Source organism: Protobothrops mucrosquamatus, unplaced genomic scaffold (genome assembly GCF_001527695.2).
Source record: "Protobothrops mucrosquamatus isolate PMUCROS unplaced genomic scaffold, P.Mucros_1.0 scaffold919, whole genome shotgun sequence".
Taxonomy (NCBI): Eukaryota; Metazoa; Chordata; class Lepidosauria; order Squamata; family Viperidae; genus Protobothrops; species Protobothrops mucrosquamatus.
Genome location: NW_015387170.1, coordinates 85,534 through 105,799, shown reverse-complemented (window position 1 = coordinate 105,799; position 20,266 = coordinate 85,534).

Genomic DNA, 20,266 nt, shown 5'->3' with positions numbered 1-20,266 from the left:
GGTAAAAATAACAATAAAAAGTACAATAATATGCACAAGTGTGTATAGCTTAAACTAATATTTCATTGAAGCACCTTTTGATTTTATGACAGCATCCAGTCTTTTGGTGTAGGAGGCTATCAGCATGACACATTTTGCCTTGGGAATCTTTGCCCACTCTTCCTTGCCAAAGTGAACCAAATATGTCAAACTGTGAGAGAGTCTCCTCTGCACTCTTTAGGTCACTCCACAGATTTTCAATTGAATTCAGGTCTGGGCTATGGCTGAGCCATTCTAAAACTTTGATCTTCTGGTGAACTCATTCTTTTATTGATTTGCTTTAGATCATAGTCATGATGAAAGTAAATTCCTAATAGATGTTATATTAAAGGTGGAAAACATTATGAAGTGCTTTATCTTGGTCTGATTTTTTTACATCTCATTTACATTTCTCTAAACGATTGCAACATTTAAATGATGTAAACATAAATAAATAAATAAGAGCAGCATGCTTAATTGTTTTGAGATTGGTATCTTTCTTGTTGCTCCAGTTTTGGGGGCTTAGGAAACCATCATTCCTGGCTGCCAAGATGGTTCTGCAGTGTTTTCTCCAGAGCTGCGATATAAACTGGTATAAACTCCTGTCTTGTTCATCCTCTTAGAGTTTTTGTTCTACCTGCCAAATGCCAAGAATTATTATCTCTTGCTACCATTGTCCCCATTTGTTTAAAGAGGCAGTTTGGCCATCCCTCTCAGCAGTGTGTCTGGTCAGATTTTTAAACACGTTTATTGCAAAAAAGGAATAACATGAAAAAAAAACCAAGTGAGAAGTTTTGCTAGCTGCCATTTTAGTATTCTGCCATTTGCCTAATGGAGGGACCAGATGATAAAGTAAGAAGAAGGGGAGAAATAGGAAACTTTTGAGTTTTGTGAAAGTGCCATTTATAGTTGAAGGTGGTGAAGTTTGTCAGCACATAAATGGGTCTTAGGTGGTAGAGGAGAAAGCAAATAATCTACTTGATTTTAAGTACATGGAAATAAAGGTCAAATTCTTATTGTTTCTCAAAGCATCAGGCGAGCAAATGAGGCTATTGTGATAGTGATTTCTACTGCATAGTTTTTTTTTAATCCAGGAAAGTTTTAATAACTTATCCTTTAATATACAGATGAAAATTTGAACAGACAATTGAACTGCTTAAGGGTCTAATAAGTTGCATCCTCAATGCCACTTAACTCAAGAAAAGAAATAGAATTTTTGGAAAATCTGTTGTGAACTTTTTTTTGGAGACTAGGAAGTTAATTAATATCTCTACTGGGAAAACCCCCCCTGTAATCTTGTTTCAAGGCTACAGCTGATAACATTTAACTTCTCCATTGCTCTGTAAATTCAGTTGTTCTATGCTAAATAAAATCCTTCCACATTCTTTCAAGAACAACATTCTTTATCTCAGTATTTATTATTATTTAATCTATTTATTTGATTTTGGCACCATCTGTCTCCAGACCAACTCAGTTAACAATGTACAGTATTCATAATGTTTTTGCTATCAGTGATTTAGCTATGTCACTAATTGTTTTACATGAAATTAACCTTCACACAAATATTGCAATATATATATTTGGGTATTTCTTTTACATATCTTTTTGGCCAGGTTTTAAATTATTAATTAATTTTAGTAGCAGCATATACTTGTCAATATTTTGCATTATATTTCCTAATTTGTACTAGGTGGCATGACAATAAAAGAATACCTAGCATGCTCACAGTTGTATTCTGCATTCCTCATCCAATTGGAGAGAGATTTTGATTTGACTCATAAAGCTCAAATCGGGTTTATTACATTGATGTTTGGTAATGCCTTAGCCCAGGGATGTCAAACTTGCAACGTCATATGACGTGTCGCGACGTATCACGACTTTTTTGCCATTGCTGGCAATGGGGTGGACACGGTTTCACTATGATGCATCCGGCCTGCGGGCCAGCAGTTTGACACCCCTGCCTTAGCCAATAAGTGGAAGGACCGCCCATTAAATTTTCAAATAGCACTGGTGATACAGCTTTATGAATGGAAGATTTTACAAACATGCTTTGGATAAACACATGTCCATCATCTGACAAAATTTTACAAAATTAAATAAAAAAAATCTCAAAGCGCAGATTTGATGGATCATTAGGTCTTTTTCTGCCATCGGTTTTCTGTATTTCTATAATATTCAGAACTGAGCACAGTAATCAAGGTGAGATCTGACCAAAACAGAATAAAAAGGAACAATAACTTCCTTTGATTTGGAAATTATACTCCTATAGATGCAGCCAGAAATTGCATTTGTCTTTTGTGAAGCTACATATACTATTGACCTATATTCACTTTGCAATATACTACTATTCCATGATATTCTGTGCAGGTATTATTACCAAGGCAGGTTCCCTCACCCTCTGCCTCTGATTTGATTTTTGTTTCCTAAGAAGTGATCACAGCACATGTTTCTGCTACATTTCATTTTGTAACTTTCAGCCAATTAATCTATTCAGATTTTTAATTTCAGAAAAAATGTCCTATCAGTTCAACAGTAGAACTAATTAGCCAGAGAGAGATGCTAAATTTTCTTTCAGAGTCTGCTTAAGCAGAGGTTAAACAACCATCCTTTTGAGATGCTTTAATTTTAACTTCTGCACTGAATGAAGAGTTGGATCTGATGATCCAATAGTATGGTTCCAACTTATTAATGCCTTGAGTGCCCCTCTCAGCAGTAAATCAAATTATAAAGCTATTCAGTTAAACTAAAAAGAAATAATGTGTTTTTCTTACTGCAGCCAAGAGTATATTTAGCTGCCAGTTTAGAGTTATCATTCTCTTATGTACTGGAGGCTAAAACACATGGAGCATTTTAGCCATTATGGATTGGAGGCTAAAATATATAAAAAGTTGCAGGAATTAAGTAGTTTAATGAAAAGAAGGACTAGGGATGACATGGCAGCAGTGTTCCAATATCTAAGGGGTTGCCATAAAGAAAAGGGGGTCAATTTGTTCTCCGTTGCAACTGAAGGCAGAACAAGAAACAACAGATGGAGATTAATCAAGGAGAGAACCAACCTAGAACTAAGGAGAAATTTCCTGACAGTGGAACAACTTGCCTCCAGAAGTTGTGGGTGTTCCGTCACTGGAGGTTTTTAAGAAAAGACTGGACAACCATTTGTCTGAAATGTATAGGGCTTCCTGCTTGGACAGGGGATGGGACTAGAAGACCTCCAAGATACCTTTAAACTCTGTTATTGTGTCTTTGTATGAAATATATATGTAATGAATTGTTTAGGGTGTCACAAGATTTTTGCTAGGTTTGCCTAACTTGAATCTCCTTCCAAGTCTAATTTATATTATTTCATTAGCAGCTCTGATTAGAATTGCTAAATCAATAGTAAGCAGCCTAGGCAGGCATTTTCATAATGAAGATCTTTAAACACACTGTTGTGACTAAGTGGTTTAATAATAAAAAGTCTAATAAGTCTCTTAATTCATAAATTATTTTGAAAGCCAATTTGGAGAGGGGATCCAAATAGTATTTTGTCAAAATATGTTATCCGTTATAGAAATCTCGTATAAGTGATACACTAGAATTGTCATAAAGCTTTACTTACCATGAAAACTTTTGCATATTAGACAATCTGTGTTTAGATGGAATCACAAGAAAGAACTATTTTTGCATATTATGTTGCTTTGGAATTATTTGGCAGCAGTATCTGCCTGAGTCAACAGAAGAATTCAGAAATTATTTAGGAGTTACTCTTTTGGTTTGAACACTGTTTCGGGCACTAAGAGGCAAGAAAACAACCAAGCTCAGAGAATACCAAGGACTCCACAGACTTGATAATCTTCTAATATTAGAGAATTTAACTTCAATTGGGGAATTTTTGTATTTATACTTCCAATTTATTATCTGCATAATGATATGACATTGTGACTTTCTCTCCCACCCTTCCTAAAATATAAATATCTTTCTGTCCTAAGCATGTTATTGAGTATTTAGGAGATATGGAGCCAAGTCAGATTTTTTCAGATTCTTTCCTGGCATGTCCTTTCCCCCTATTTTGTGTAACAGGTCCAGGGCAGTTTTGTATAACAGATTAACTAAAGCAGGTGTATAGCAAATTCAAGACAAATACTTGGTGGCTGATGCAGAAGCTTTAAAGCTGCATATTACAGTTAAAAGACTAATTTATTCCGAACCTTGTCCTAAAGCCTTGAAACTAGTTTACTAGTTTTTGAGTACAGATAGTCTTCAACTTACAACAGTTCATTTAGTGATCATTCAAATTTACAATGGCACTGAAAAAAGTAAATTATGACTGTTTTTCATACTTACAAGCATTGCAGCATCCCCATGGTCATGTGATCAAAATTCAGACCTTTGGCAACTGACCCATATGGTTGCAGTGTCCTGAATTCACGTGACTTTTTGTAAACTCCTGACAATTCAATGGGGAAGTCAGATTCACTTAACAAGCATGTTACTAACTTAACAATTTCAGTGACTTACCTAACAACTGTGGGAAGAAAGGTTGCAAAATGGGCAAAACTCACTTAACAAATGTCTCTCTTAGCAACAGAAAATGTTGGGCTCCATTGTGGCCTTAAGTCGAGAACCACTTGTAGTTCTTTCATCTCTACTATGCTTTTTGTATCTTTATTCTTGTGCAATTCTGATTAAATAATTTATCAAAACCTGTATTTTTTTTTAAAAAAAAAGGGTAAAAAAGGCACTGTTCATTGCTATAATTACAGCTGTTGACTTCCTACTTTCTTCTTGTTACATCCGGGATATCCTTTAATTTAGTTCTTTTTTGTTCACTAAGTCAAGAATGGGAAAAAAAAACAAATGCAACTTTTTTGATATAGTGGTATAGTCCCTATGGTACAGTAGGCACTTAAAACTTGGGGTCTTCCTGATACAGTGCAAATCTAATTCCTTACTCATGTAACACTTCTCCATTTGATTCGTTTTATTTTTTGAACGAGACATAGGACCACTACAAGTTAGCCGTTATATAACATGCTAGCCCTCAAGCCCACTTATTGAATCAGTCTAGCGAACTGAATTCACGCAACCCCCGCGACATAAACTAGTCCTTCTGCATCAGGCTCTGGATGTTGCTTCCTCCGTCTGAATAGGGCCTAGGAAAAACGTCTCCATTCCCTTTCCCCCATCTTTTCGACCACAATCTTAGACTAGCGCGACCTCTACCGCTGGTGGTTTCCCGGTGGAGCAGATCCGCGTTTGGCCCCCTTCGTACCCGCCGGGATCCGCTGGAGGTCGCTCGCTCCTTCTCCGGCGAAGCCTCCACGAAACGCCGGTTCCCCGTGGAGAAGCGAGGGCTTTCACACGCCAGAGACCGAGCGGGCGAGTCGTCAAAGGAGCGGCCTTGCCCAGCCACTCCTTTTCACTGCTTGGGGCGGCTTTGCCTGCGCTCAGTAGCAACAAGTCTCTGAGTGGGAAGCTCCGCCCCGCCAGGCACCCGGGAGCCCCCGTGGTGGCGGAGAGCAGCAGCCGGCGAGTGAGCGAGGCAAGCCGGGGACTCCGAGGGCGCGCGCGACTTGCTTTTGCGGGGCTGGCGAAGTGCTGCGGCCCCGGCTCCTCACCGGGGGCCGCTTCGGGACTGTCCCGGTGGAGGGAATGACAGGTAACGTCGTCGGTGCGGGGAAATGTGGGTCCGCTTTCCCGGAGAGCTAGGAATCGTGTTTTGGGGGGGAGGGGGGGGAGAGGATCGTTGGGATACAGGAAAGCTCTTTCTTTCTTTCTTTCTTTCTTTCTTTCTTTCTTTCTTTCTTTCTTTCTTTCTTTTCTTTCTTTCTTTTTTTTTTTTCCGATGGACGGTTTATCCAGATTCCGCCTTGCTGCCTTCTTCCCCCTTTCTTTAGTAAAAGTTGCTTTGCTTCGAATAACACTGATCCAGCAGGTGCAATTCTGGCTATTGTGAGACAGCGCTTCTAAAAAGGCTCACCTGGCGTCTTTGGGGGGGGGTGTCTTCCCATCAGTTAAACAAGGGGCTTAGTTGCCTGCTCTGACTTCGTGCGGTCTTAAGAGGGGGTACCATATTGAACGTGGAAACCCGGAGCAAAGGAACAAAGCTCTTTTATCAAGTTTAGACCCAACCGTATTGTTGTAGGCTAGCGGGATTTGCATTTGCAAACAGGTTTTCTGTGTGGGCTGAAAAATATTACTTTTCCATTTGTGTCCTAATGAAAAGTTGTGTGCAAGTTCAAGTCTTAAATGAATTTCTGTAAGAGTCAGGTCTCATAAAGTTATCCATCTCAAGCAGATGTGGTATTGTTATTATTTAAACCACACCGGGCAACAGTGTTTACTTTTCCGTATTTCCCAGTAAGGAGTTCTGTGTGACTCAGAGGCTTGTGTTACAGCAGCCATTTTCTACCTTTAGCACAAGAGCAGCTCCTTAATTGAAATGTAGTAGAATAGGTCTGATTTAGGACTTGTCTGCACTGGTGCCATAAAACATGTTAAACTTGATTTCACAGTGAAATTCATGCCTGTTTCACCTATGCTATCTGCCTTAGGCATACCTGAAAATCAGTTCATGTTTAGAAACCACTAACTTAAAAAAAAAGGACCAAGGTAGATTTCAATTATTTTTATAGTGCAATCAGTTGAAATACAAGCAAACTTTTTAAAAAGACAAAAGGGAACTATATATTGTAAGCCAGTTCTCTATCGCTCTGCTGCATTGTGCCATATTTGTTAGAAAATCAGAACTGATTCCTTTTTTCACATCCTCCTTGATTTCTAAAGGCATTTATTATGAGGACTTCAGCCCTGTAGGATGCAGTTTTCATTTGTCAACCAGGATTATGGGGAAAATCAAATGTTTAATTTTGTTAAATATATTTTATAATTTTTTAAGCATAATTTACTACCTTTTCTTGTTACCTTAACATATTAACATAAAAGATTTTGCATTGTGTGCCAGTATAAAAATACAACAAATGAACAAAATACTGTAAAACAGTTCTAAACTGCAGCATTTTTGCCATATCCTCATGGCTGACCTTCAATGTAAGCTTATAATTCTTCAAATTACTTTGTTGTTTGTTGTAAAGAAAATAAAGACAGTAACTTAAAAGGAAGCTGTATATTTTATCCCTTGTTGTAGTTAGTTCTCTTATCTTGCCTGGCAGGGCGATTGCTACTGCTGCTTCTTTGTATCAGGTGTGAATAAGTGATCCATTATCTTGATGCAAAAACATAGAGGTGTTTCAGCTCCCCAGAAGAAGGCTTACTGCAACCCCACATGAGTCACTGCTATGGGCTTGCTGATTAGCATTTGCTTTGTTTCACCTATGCATTATGTGTGGTTGCATCATTTAATTGCCCTGATGGAGAAGCACAGAAAAACCACCTGTTTTCAGGAAGCCTCATATTGCATTTGGATTTGCTCTTGTGCGCAAGTTTGGAGGATACAGCAATTTCATTTCCACATCATGTAAGAATTAAGCAATCAATATAGAAATTCCGTAGAGAAGGAGATTGCTGATACAACTCTGTGTGAGTGACCAAGTGGCCTTGGTTTTTTTTTCCCAGTTAAAAGTTGCTCCAGAGTATTCTCATAGTGAGGTCCAGCAAGTAGCTCACTTGAAGGAGTATGACTCCTTTTTCTTTACATCTGCTGAAATTAATGATTTATGAGTAAATAAGTGTCCTTCCACATTTAATTGGAAGGGAAGAAATTGTATAACTAGATGGAATTTTGCACTCATTAACTGGTGGAGATATTATGAGTTGCATTTTGTGCTGTGTAGGGAATGCAAAAAGTGTTCATTACTTCAGGTTATATTCAAGCTGAATATTATTCAATAAAATAATGGCTTTGTTTTAAAAAATACTATAAGAGGAGCAGCAGTGAACCTTTATTAGCAAGTCTATGTGCTTGTTGAGGAAAACAAAACTTTGTTTTCCTGTCCTCTTCTATAAACTGATTTCAGGAAGGTGTACAACAATGAAATACAATGAAATAAGTTTTAACCAAATAGACATCAAATAAAAAATTCTTACATATAGTTGAACACTTGAGAGAACTGGCAGACAGACTGGGATTTGCCATTCATAACTGATCTTGAGATATTTTGTAACCAAAGTAAAAATAGCTGAACAAGATAGCCCATGGATAGAACAAAGGAAGTGATAGAATAAGGCTGCATGCTTTTTAAAGGAATTGGCTGCATAAAACTATTGCATAAATTCTATAGATTTAGAGCTTCATTACTTAAATGCTATGTAAATTATCTCGGCATCTGTTCATTCAGCCTTGCCATTTTGAGGGTAAGATGATGTTACAGTATATTAACGTGTAAATGGGAATTACTGCCACTGGACTTGGCAGTGAAGGTGATGGACGAAAACAGTCAAATTGAATTTCCTCAGTAAAAAGATCTTTTAAATGCATAACCTGCTCATCAAGTCTTTCCCTTTTCTCCCAAAGTGGACCAAAAGTGCTTTTCTTTGTTGGCTTGTAAATGCTATTTAAATTTGAGTCCCATTTGTTTGATAAAACTTGAGTTTCTACATGAATTAGTGAAAGTTTTGGAAGCAAAAATATTTCCCTCAAATACTTAGTTTCAGAAGGCAGAAACTTGAATAATTTAAGAAGAGCTTTATATAATGTTCTGTTGTAATTATGATAAAATGTGGCTATAGGATTCCCCCAAAATGCTGTTTGCATGATAATTACACAAAGTGGCTGTAACTACTATAAAAGAGGTTTGAGGATTGTGTTCCAAACTAACTAAAAGCAATCATCTCTGTGATGAAAAGTGATCCAGCAATATGGAAAAATATTAGAAAAAAGACTAGAAATTAAAATAGTGGTATCATAATGCTATAAGTGAATATGTTTATATGTGTACATATCTATGCATAGTACAGTGATATTTACACTGTTGTATATGGGTTAGGTTACCCTGTTCCTAAAAGAATAGCCTTAGGGTTTGGAAAACTTATAGAAATGGACAATCAAAATAATGATTAAAGTTGATAAAGCTGGAATATAGTGTAGAGGAAAACATGACTTGGGGAGAGGAGGGATATATAAAATTATATTCTGCTCTTTTCACATCATAGATTAGTTTCACAAAGAGTTTTTCCCCTTCTCAAAATCCTAGAACAGTGGTGGCAAACCTATGGCACGAGCGCCAGAGGCGGCACTCGAAACCCTCTCTGTGGGCATGCACGCCGTCGCTCCAGCCCCGCCTCCCCCCATAGCCCCCTCCTCACCAGCAGTCCCCCCGGAGGAGAGTCACCCCCAGGTGCAGCCCGCACGGAGCAGCGCAGCCAAGCACATGGCAGCTGGGCAGCAGATGCTGCTGTGGGGCGTGGGTGAAGGGCATGGCCACCATGGTGCTGCAGGGCCTGCGGCGGGCCGTGGATGGCCCTGAGGGCAGGCGGGGTGAGGGCGGAGCAGGGCGGGGGTGGGCCAGGGGCGTGGCGGTTTTTGGGCACTCAGTCTCTAAAAGGTTCGCCATCACTGTCCTATAACTTCTTTTGATAAAATAACAACAACAACAACAACAACTTGTGCTAGAACATAAGGTATTGTTTCAACCCATGTATTGCTAACAGGATGTGATAACCGGTATAGTCAAGACTAGATTAAGAAGTTTTTAAAATTCTAAATTGGTTTTTCTTTTATTTCTTTCTTATATTTATTTCCAAAATCTTACATAGGAACTCAGGTGGAATGCCTTGTAGTCTTTTCTGCATTTTCTCCCCAAGCAGCTGTATAGGGTAGACCGGGCAGAATTAAATTACTCTGAAATCACTCAGCATCTATAGCTTACTTTGACCGCTATATCATATTATGACTTCAATAATGAGATGTGTGGCATATAAATTTAATAAAAAAAATAAAAAAGTTGACAATTTTGGACATAGTAGCTGTGGAGGTAAAGGTTGGATTTGGTCTGCTATTCCACCTATAGGGTAGAGATTTAATTCCTCCATCTCTGAGCAACAGCCATGAATTATGTTTCTGAGAATGGTCCTCTATATATTTCCTTTGTTTGAAACATTTTGATACTCCCACTTATGCTGTGCATCTCCAGATAGTACATTTAGTGAAATAACAAAAACTCTTTAGTATGACAATATATAGGGGAAAAAAATGTTCTGTACCTTCAGAACATCTATAAGCTATTCTGCACTATTAAAAATCACTGTAAAGATACAAAGCAACAAAACGTTAATCTATATTAAAATATTTATATTTATGGATACTTGTGATGAGTAATAAAGCAATGCATCCATAAAATGCTGAATGCTAAGGTAAAGAAGAATGCATCCAGCATATGTCTAAAATAAAATAAGATTGACTCATGCTTTGTTATTTTGGGAGGATGTCCACAACAGAAAAAGCCTTCTACTTGAAGGAAAACAAATTCCTAGCTTAAGGCATTGTTTAGCTGAAGCTGAAGTCCAGTTTAAAGCGTGTGTGTATGTGTAAATGCAAATATATAGGGAGAGCATGCTGTGCATATGTGCATAGGAACTTTGCATTTCTCTTCTAGAATTAGCATTTGGCCAGCAATTTGAGCTAGCACATAGATCAGTCAGTCTTCCCCATGGTAGCATGAGTGTGAGTTGTTCTAAAGTTGGGCAGTGTCAAAATCGAATTAAGTGAATAAGTTAATAAATGTTTTGGGTAGGGCAATTATTTCTAAATGTGTGTTAAGTCTATAAATGTATATATGTGAATAATGTTCACTTGGAATCATAACAACCTGGTAGGCCAAAGCCAAATTAATATAAAAGGAAGTGAGACTAAGGTAGAAGAGTCAATGTGGTGTAGTGGTTAAATGTTGGATGAAGAGTTGGCAAGCCCAAGTTCTGCTCTGCCCTTAGCTATGAAAACTCTCTGGGGGATTTTCTCCAAGTCCAATTTATCCACAGACTTCTTGTGGAGAAAATAGAAGGTAGAGCTGTATATGCTTCCATCAGCTCCTGGATGAAAGGTGGGATATAAATGAACAAACCCCCCAAAGTGCCTTAACTTCATCAGCTTTGCAGGTGCCGCTCGCCATCCTGTGACTGGCAGAATGCTGGTTGATATCAACAGAAAGACATCCTTTCTGAGACAAAATGGTTATATGGAATGATCACAGAATGATCTGTGATATGCTGGGTCCCCCCCATATTGATATATTGTAGACAGTTCCTAAAAATACATCTTTCTATGTTGTTCTTCCCAACAGTAATTCAATGATATGCATTTTTTATTTTTAGAATATTATTTTTCATTTTACTCTGTTCCTTTTTTATTTTGGTTTTTAATTAGTGCTTTTGATTATGATGTTTTTTAAAATTAAAAGTGCTATTGAAATACTTTTAATAAAATAAAACAATAAATAACCATGATTTGTGAACATAAATTGGTTGGTCATTATGGTTTTTTCCCTAGTTCTTTGAGCACCAGTGTCCTCTTTGCAGCAGCTGGAATATCAACATGGCTTTTAGGGACATCCCACCAAGCATGCCTTGTATAAGTACAGTAGAGATGTAACTATTGCCTAGAGCAGGGGTAGGCAACCTTGACTCTTTTATGATTCATGGACTTCAACTCCCAGAAATCCTGACCCAGCATGGCTGGCTCAGGAATTCTGGGAGTTGAAGTCCACGAGTCATAAAAGAGTCAAGGTTGCCTACCCCTGGCCTAGAGTATATAGAACTGCCGCCAAACTTAGAACAAAATGTACAACTTTCTTTGAAAGCCAATAAAAATGATGACTGGAACTTGTAGCCTATGCACTGCTATAGGATCAGGCGAGACGTTTTAAATTAATATGTATATCCCAACCACAAAGAGGTAGAATCTTCCAGCTTCTTAATCAACTATTACGGTAATGCTGCTTCAAAAAAGAAGTTGCAGAAGGGTAGTACAAATTTGCAAAGTTTGTTTGCCTGCAAAGGAGCTTGGGTCAAGGTTAGCTGTAACCTTTGAATACAAATAAGTCGTTATGTTCTCCATCTTTAGCCCTTATAATTAGTGGTTGAGAGATATTGGAGCTTTAAATGCAGGTAGTAGAGAAATTAATCTGTCACTGCCGTGTCAAGACAGGTCAACTTAGAATCTTCATGTTGTTGTGTACAAACTAGAGAAATAAATATGGTTTACTTGCTTCTTTCCTTACCTGTAGTTTTGACATGCTCATACTTCATTAGACCATAATTAGAATTACGGAGTTGGTAAATTACCATTTATTGTTCCTGCACTGTTTTACATCTGGATCCACAGGTTTGTGGGCATCATGCTTCTACATCCTGATTTTGGTTCTGAGGCTTTCATTTGCACAATGTTTACTCTTCAGTCATGTTTTTTGGGTGCTGTTTATGCTATACAAGTGGATTAGGTTGGAGTAAGATTATGATTCAGATTAAAATTTAATTTATTGTGGAAGAGGAAGAGGAAATGAATTAAACATTAGGCTAAAAAATTCAATTGGTCTTATGCTTTAGATTGGAGTATAAATAGGTTCTGAAAAGACTGAAGAGCTCTACATTTGTCAGCACTATATCTATTTAGGCAAATTGCTTCATATTAGCTTCAGAGGTGTCAAACAGAAAATAGATGGGAGCCAGTTTGATTGGGTTAGAGGAACTTTTTCTGAAAATTTAGCAAAACTGTTTGAAGAGTCCCTGCATCTGGGTTAAGCTTTCTGCTTGACAAGTCAATAAGAAAGTATGATTGTTCCACATAATGTAAAAAAATAATGCAAAAAATGCAAATGTACATGTATCTGGGCTTGAGATAGGTATGAAACTGAAGAGTATATTAGAAATTTTGAAAGCATGTTTGGGATTTTCTCACAAAAGAGTTGCCATGGTGAGCATGTCCAGCCATATTTACAAGAAGGCAAGTTGGTGAAGTTACCTTCTCACCACTTCTTCCTGCCCTGCTCGATTCTCCTTACTTTTCTAGTTTATTTTTTTTTTTCTTCCCCATGGAAAAGTAGGTATAGTTACAAACAAAGCACTAGATTATATTGCTTCACTCTTCATTTTTGTAATGCTCTGAGGTATTCTTGCAAAAAAGATTTTCTGGTCATAACACATGAAAAATCAACACATGAAATCAAACCTACTGTAAAAAGCAGGCTGTGACACAGAACATATTGTTCTAATTTAAAAGGTGAAATATCTCATAGAAATAGTTCTTTTGATCCTAGCCTTAACTGAATGTTGTTTTGTGTCCTGTTTGTCGCAAGCAATAATTTTACTTATTCATTTTACTTAATCAGTTATGTGTATTGAATTTTGTCAATACACAGATTTCAGGTTTTTCTTTGACTGCATGGATTCTTTAATACTGTATATTGAATATGTTGAGCCATTTGTGTTGTGTGGTACTAAATATTTGTTTTTCCATCTTTGGACTTACAAAGTAGTTGACAGGTGCTGAATGCTGCTGTGTGTTCAGACAATAGCAGCATGAATCTTTCTTATAGAGAGAAGAAAAAATAAAGTTAATTTGTGTACCCAACCATCACTTTGCCAGCATTATGTTATGTTCTCTGCTTAATCTGATTCATTTTAAAGGCATGCGAACTAAAACAATTGTTAACAAAATCCCTTTTTCTATTAAAACAATTTACCATGTTTACACAATGCCTTTGTTTTTCACTTTCAGGCAAGCAAAGATAATTCAATGGAGGCTTTTGCTGTGGGGAATTTTTTTTATATGCAGGTTCTAATGTACACTAAAGAGATTTGCATCACAATGAACATAATCCAGTGCCTCCAGGAAGAAGAAAAAAATCTTGAGTTTTGCCTCATCTCTCAGACAATTGACCATCTTAAGATGCTTGCTTTTGTTCATATTCACAATCTACTCAAATTGGGCTAACATTACTGCTTATGATATTAACAAGATCTTGTACAAGAGCAGGAAGTCAAAGAGAATCAATTATGTGTCCTGTTGCACGTCCGTTTCAGGAAATACCATTAATGTGGGATTCTACCAGGGCTTATTGAAAGGAAATAATGAGCATTTTCTAAAACAATGGCTGTGGCTATCCTTCTGCATGGAAGACTGAGGATGTTCCCTAGGGTGTTTAATGCTTGAGATATTGCTCAGCATAATACCTGTTGGGGTGATATAAGGATAGCACTCACGTATCTTTTCACTCCATGATGTGTTTGGAATATGTTTGGGCAGACAAGCATCTAATCATGTTGAAGTGTTTGTAGTGCCATTGAATGACTTACGGATTAAACACATATGCTTTGGTTAGGGACTATTACTTTGTGGTTGAGCACAATGTGGACACCTTACAAAATGCTTAGGTAGCAAGTAACTGGGGAAAAAAGTCTACTTCACATTTGGGAGACCACTGCCAGGCATTGAAAAGCATAGTTAAGTGACTTCAGTACTTGTGAATTCAAATTGCCAACATCCTGCACAATCAACCATGTTTTGGGGGATGTTGGAAGCTGTAGTTACTTTTGTATAGAATCTGTTGTAAACAGTTTAAAGAAGAAGGCTGAAATACTATAAAGAAGGTTTCGGGATATAAGAGAATAAGATCCTCTGAAATCTAGTGTGCTGAGGATCATTTTGTAGTTACTGGAGGTGTTCTGAGATAACTTCCTGCTTTCATATTTTCTGCAGTCTAATACAATTGCCTTTTGACAGGAAGAATTACTATTTAAACCTGAATGCCAGGAGCAAGCAGCCTTAAAAATTATTTTACTTTTATGGACTTTTGCTGGAGCCTTTTACCAAGTATAAACAAAAAGCAGCATAAGAGTAGAGACATATCTTGAGCAAAGTGTTTTAATAAAACACAAGCTAGAAAGTGATATTATAGCAGCCTTTCCAAGGTGGCACTCCCTGGATTGAGACTAGAACTTCTAGAATCTAAAGGCAGCTAGACAGTAATTTGAACTCTTTTGTACTTAGATGTTTGGTATATAAGTAGTACTTGCTTTCTTCCTAGGGCTTAATGTTTATAATCTGTTTCTGTAGGATACAGATTGCAGATAATTATTATAGGCAGCTGGCATTGCCATGTTTATAGCTGAGATTAAACTATGGAGAAGGGAGACTAACAGCTGAATCTGATCTGATTTGAGAATAATTATGGACCAAAGGGATTAAGTGCCCTTTAATCAACTTTTTCTACTTCTTTCTTTTATCTTGTATCTTAAAAATGATGAGTAAGCATATAATGAAGCCACTATTTTTTCTGAATGTAGACCAAGGAAAAAATTGCATACTTTCTTGTTTGACATGTTGGTTAGAAGGAGTATCTGTTTGTGGGAAATAAACTAGATAATCTCAGCTTTGATCTACTGTCATATTAAAATCTTTATGGTGAAATAAATTATTTAGAAAGAGGAAAAGTGCACCCATAGAAGAGAATCTGTATAGGTAATTAAGGTAACACTTGAAACAGCTTCTGTAATAGTAATACATTTTAACCAAAGAAGTTCATTTTGTTATATTAGAGAAAATTCAATGTATCCAAGATCCCGAAGAAGAAGTCCTGACTCATTGCACACTGCATGGTACAAACTACAGGCTGTGCCAAACAGAGGTGTAGTGAGTTTGCAAAATATTCATCTTGAATAAAAAACAAAACAAAACACAAGGATGACTTCCTTTAAGGCAGATTCTTAATTATATTTCCAATATGATTTTTGTTATGTTGAGAATATTTTGCAATTCATTACATTCTAATATGTTTTATTCTGAGTAATTTCACCAGAAGTTTTGGAAATGTTCATTGTGGATTTGTTGAAAGAAGGACATTACAAAACCTTTCACTGTTTATATAGCTTTAATAAACCAATTACCCAGTTACTCAGTACAGTATTACAATCCACACAGTCTGTAAATAAACTTCTGGCTCTTTGGTTTTATACCTCAATTTCCTTTCTGTCTCCAAAATTTATTTCTTAATTCTAAAAGCATGAAAATATTTCTTAAGTTACCTCCCCCTCCCCGTGAAAATTTGTGGCCACCAGAATCCACTCCACCTGTATCACTAAATTCAGTATCTAATCAATGGACACAAAACAGGCTTTACATCAGTGGTTCTCAACCTTTTTAATGCCGCGACCCCCAACCGGTCGTAAGTCGAGGACTAAACTGGTCGTAAGTTGAGGACTAAACCGGTCGTAAGTCGAGGACTACCCAACCGGTCGTAAGTCGAGGACTTTCCCTGCCCGGGAGCGCCGCGCATGCGTGGTTCCGCCCCCTGCGCCGGCCGAGGCGTAGCTGGCAAGCGGCAGAGACGGAGCAGGCCGACCACCAGCTGGCCCAGCCCAAGGGAGGTAAGGCACCCACTGGAAAAGGGGGAAAAAATGGCGGACAAAAAAAATGGCGGACAGCCTTGCTTGGCGACCCCTGTGAAATGGTCGATCGACCCCAAATGGGGTCGCGACCCATAGGTTGAGAACCGCTGCTTTACATAGTTGCATAAAGCAACATCCCACTGGGGAAAATGATTAGGTTCCCCCACCCTCCCAAATCCAGACTCTTCTTATGTGAATGAATCAGTTGTATTGCTTTACATCAAAATCCTGCCTACAACAATTCTTCATCTGTTAAACTTGCGTAACCCTCCTTTACCTTATGCTTTTAAAAAGAGAACAAAGTCAATATCTGTGTACTTTATCTCTCTTTGTTCAAAGCCTAACTCATACATATGCATCAACTTCTCTTGGGCACACACAAAGTGATAAGAACAAGATTGCTGCCCAGGCTATCCTAATGGAAGAAAATACATCTTTGTTTCCTATAAAACCTAACCTGACTTAATTTCCATGTAAACACAATTTCATTTGAGATGTGTCTGTCCAGTAATCAATTCTGTGCCTATTCTTCTTTCTTATAGTAACTTCCTCTGTGCTAGGTAAGAAATTGTGGGTAATTTCTTTAACATGTTCAATCATGCAGAAAAGCAACTCCTATTAAGTAGAACTTGCTGCCAGTACAGCTATATAATGAATTCCAAGTCAATTCCAAGTGGTAGCCTCATTCAGAATTTTCAGAACATGTTGAGGTTACTCTTAGGAAATGACTTCTGGGTAGGCTTCTTGTTCAGAGTGACTGCTAAGGAGACAGAGCCAGTCATATATATTGGTATACTACCTGCTCCCCCCCTCCACCTACATTAAGCCCCTTGCCCTCTGGAATGCAAGGGCTTACAGGGATTCTTGGAAATGTAAATGATTCTAGAGACTTGCATTTTGCAGTTTTTCAGTTCTTCATTCTTTAAAAATTAAGATCCCTTTATTATTTTTTTATATGTAAAGGGGCAGATGGGCACAATCTGGTTGCCATTAAGAAGGGTGCTATGGACATAGTAAGGACTATGGAGCAGTGATGGCGAACCTTTTAGAGACCGAGTGCCCAAAAACTGGCCCCGCCCCACCCCCTGCCCCGCCCCCGATCCACCCCTCCATCCCCTGCCCCACCTGCCCGCAGGGCCACTCACCACCTCTAGGGCCCACTGCAGATCGCCCAGGCAGCCCAGCAGCACTATGGCAGTCATGTCCTCTGCCCGCGCTCTGCAGCATCAACTGTGCAGGATGGGGTGTGAGGGCAGAGTCTTGTCTATGCTATCTGGCTGCCATGTGGGCCATGCTCAGGGGCGACTCTCCTTCAGGGGGGCTGCTGGAGAGGAGGGGATTGCGGGGGGAGGCGAGGCTGGGGCAATGGCACGTGTGCCCACAGAGAGGGCTCCGAGTGTTGCCTCTGGCACCTGTGCCATAGGTTCGCCACCACTGACTTAGAGGCTGAAAAACATCTGTCTTCCTTTGGAACGTTAACTATGAAACTGTTCCTGTGCTTATGATCTTATTTCAGCTTTCCTTTGCTTTACAGCCTGCAAAGATCATAAATGTGAAGATTGGTCATAAAGTTACTTTTTCATCACTGTTGTAACTGAATAGTTGCTAAATGAGGCAATTGCTAAACAACGATTACCTATAATAAATTTACTGTTGCATAAACTGTCTTGAATCACAGTTGCTGTGTCTGAGGCATATAGTCCTGAGGATGGAGAAAGAGAGCTGGGATAAAATTATCTATAACTAGTTACATTGTTAATGAGTTTGGCTGAATTATTGAAGGTTTGAAAATGAGTGGAAGTTCTGCTTACATTTGAGAAAGTTTGAACACAATAATATTAATTCTTTTGTAAACATTCTCAGTAAGCTATTTCCTAGTAAAATCAATATTTTTTAAGGAACACGTGAAGAGAGGCAGAGTATTCTATGGAATCCAAACTGCTCTACTTTGGTTTTCTTTGGATATTAGCACTTCTGATGTCACATTTGTGTCAGTTTATTATTTTGCTCGGAGATGATTTCACTTGTCTAATGTACAGTATAGGATGGCATTATAGAAATATACTTTCATTTTTTTAAATGATGGCAAACATGGTTAGAAAATTTGAATTCTTTAGGTAATTCTGATTATTTTTCACTAATTAGGAAATACTGTCTTTTTTTTCTTACATAAACTGTAGGTTATATAATGTTTCATTTATTTAAATGGCAAACATTATTTAGTGAGCCTCCAAATGGAGAGTTTATTAAATTTATTGGCACCTGGATGACCTTACATAGTGCAAATTCAGTCAGTTTTAAGTATTTTTTTTTTGTACAAAATGGTTGTAAACTTTCCAAACTTTGCACCTGTTGTGTTTTCTTTCTTATGGAGTGTAATGAAAAGAATGACTGCTTTCACAAATGTATAGGACAGAGAATTGCTCGTGGAACTATTCAGATGCCATGGTGATGGTCTTAGTATCTTTGACTATCCACACAGTATAGTATCAATGCTTTGCAATTAAGTGTGTGATAATTACCTTGGTTTGCTCTGTTTGCAGATGCTGCAATGATGGAATTGAGCTGCACTGAAGCACCTCTTTATGTAAGTTCCACAACTTTAGACTTATGTCATTTTATTTTGTTTTGAACAGAAGTTCATTGAAAGGAAGCATGAATGAAGCAAAATATTGTGTCTTGCTTGACAGAATCTGCAAGCTATTGAATGCTGCTGTCTCATTCTAACTGGCCATGCCTTTTATGTACACTGTTTCTCATTGTTCTTGAAGTAATTTTCACATTGTGGTATCCAGATATTTGTACTTAAAGATAATGTAAACTGGTTTGTACTTAAAGATAATTTAAACTATTTTAAACTTAAAATGGAGTCATGAATTGATGTAATTGTATTAGGACAGAAAATGTTTTAAACCATGATACATAGACATCATTGCAAATAGATACCCATTATTTTAATATCTTCAGATTTCACTCAAATGAAGAACTTCAAATCACTACTTCATAGGGAAAGGCTACTGCTGGATAGTGCATGATGTAATTGATACCATTAGAGCAGAATTATTACCCCCTTTACTTCTGCCAGGACAATGGGCAGGAGACTCTCAATGCTATTGGGATAATTTTTAGTGTGATGAAGTGAATAAAGTAACATGCATTACAGGAGGCCCCATATAACCATTAAGTTCAGAATTTAAAAGAATGAGAGAAGAGCACTCTTTGGAGTTTAAGTGATAGCAGATTCTGGAATTAGGAGTATGTTTAAGACATGTACATTTATTTGAGAGGCTGCTTTGGCATTTTTTAAAATAATATTTCTTAATGTAGTGAAGATATGGTTTAGAAAGGTGTTTCTCCAGAAATGTAACTTGATATTTAGTGCATGATTTTTCTTGCTGTATCTCCCTATTTTCTATTTTTGTAATTGATGTTGAATTAAGCTAATTTTAATAGCTCTGAGCTTTAATGATCTATGTATACTTTAATGGCAAGATGTAATTTTTATATGAATAAATTAGTTCCTGTGGTTCAAGTAGGGAAATGTAGGCAAAAGGAACAAGATGCCAAATTCTGATAGGAGTCCTAGGACTATGTTGACTATCTTCATTCTTCCCTCACCTACTATAATCAAGGATCATATCAGATAAAAGAAACCTTAAAGCACCTGCTTTGGAATAGTTGCAATATTTCTGGGGATTAAAAAGCATATTTAATTTAAAAAAAATGAATGCATGTTTATGTTTCTTTGTATTTTATAAGAAAAAAATCAGTCTTTTAAAAATCAATAGATTAATTAAGTACTTATTTTTAATCTCTAAAGATTTGTTATGTGTTGAGAGAAGTAGATTAACCAGTATAATCCTTTAAATTTGACGAGTATTTTACTTAATTGATATATCTTACCCAGAAGATGCACTCCGAATGTGTTAGG